We start from the raw sequence: 1,135 nt of genomic DNA, 5'->3' as shown, positions 1-1,135 counted from the left end.
TTCAGAGCACATAACAACAAATACAGAGCACAAAAAAACACATACTGAGCACATAACAACACATACAGAGCACATAACAACAAATACAGAGCACATAAAAACAAATACTGAGCACATAACAACACATACTGAGCACATAACAACACATACAGAGCACATAAAAACAAATACAGAGCACATAACAACACATACAGAGCACATAACAACAAATACAGAGCACATAACAACAAATACAGAGCACATGACAACAAATACAGAGCACATAACAACAATACAGAACACATAACAACAAATACAGAGCACATAACAACAAATACAGAGCACATGACAACAATACAGAGCACATGACAACAAATACAGAGCACATAACAACACATACAGAGCACATAACAACAAATACAGAGCACATAACAACACATACAGAGCACATAAAAACACATACAGAGCACATAACAACACATACAGAGCACATAACAACACATACAGAGCACATAAAAACAAATACAGAGCACATAACAACACATACAGAGCACATGACAACACATACAGAGCACATGACAACACATACAGAGCACATAACAACAAATACAGAGCACATGACAACACATACAGAGCACATAAAAACAAATACAGAGCACATAACAACAAATACAGAGCACATGACAACACATACAGAGCACATAACAACACATACAGAGCACATAACAAATACAGAGCACATAACAACACATACAGAGCACATAAAAACAAATACAGAGCACATAACAACACATACAGAGCACATAAAAACAAATACAGAGCACATAACAACATATACAGAGCACATAAAAACAAATACAGAGCACATAAAAACACATACAGAGCACATAACAACAAATACAGAGCACATAACAACACATACAGAGCACATAACAACACATACAGAGCACATAAAAACAAATACAGAGCACATAACAACATATACAGAGCACATAAAAACAAATACAGAGCACATAAAAACACATACAGAGCACATAACAACAAATACAGAGCACATGACAACACATACAGAGCACATAACAACACATACAGAGCACATAACAACAAATACAGAGCACATAACAACACATACAGAGCACATAAAAACAAATACAGA

The sequence above is a fragment of the Micropterus dolomieu genome, linkage group LG02 (genome assembly GCF_021292245.1).
Source record: "Micropterus dolomieu isolate WLL.071019.BEF.003 ecotype Adirondacks linkage group LG02, ASM2129224v1, whole genome shotgun sequence".
Classification (NCBI taxonomy): Eukaryota; Metazoa; Chordata; class Actinopteri; order Centrarchiformes; family Centrarchidae; genus Micropterus; species Micropterus dolomieu.
The sequence above is the reverse complement of the archived record's forward strand: the minus strand, read 5'-3'. Positions refer to the sequence as shown.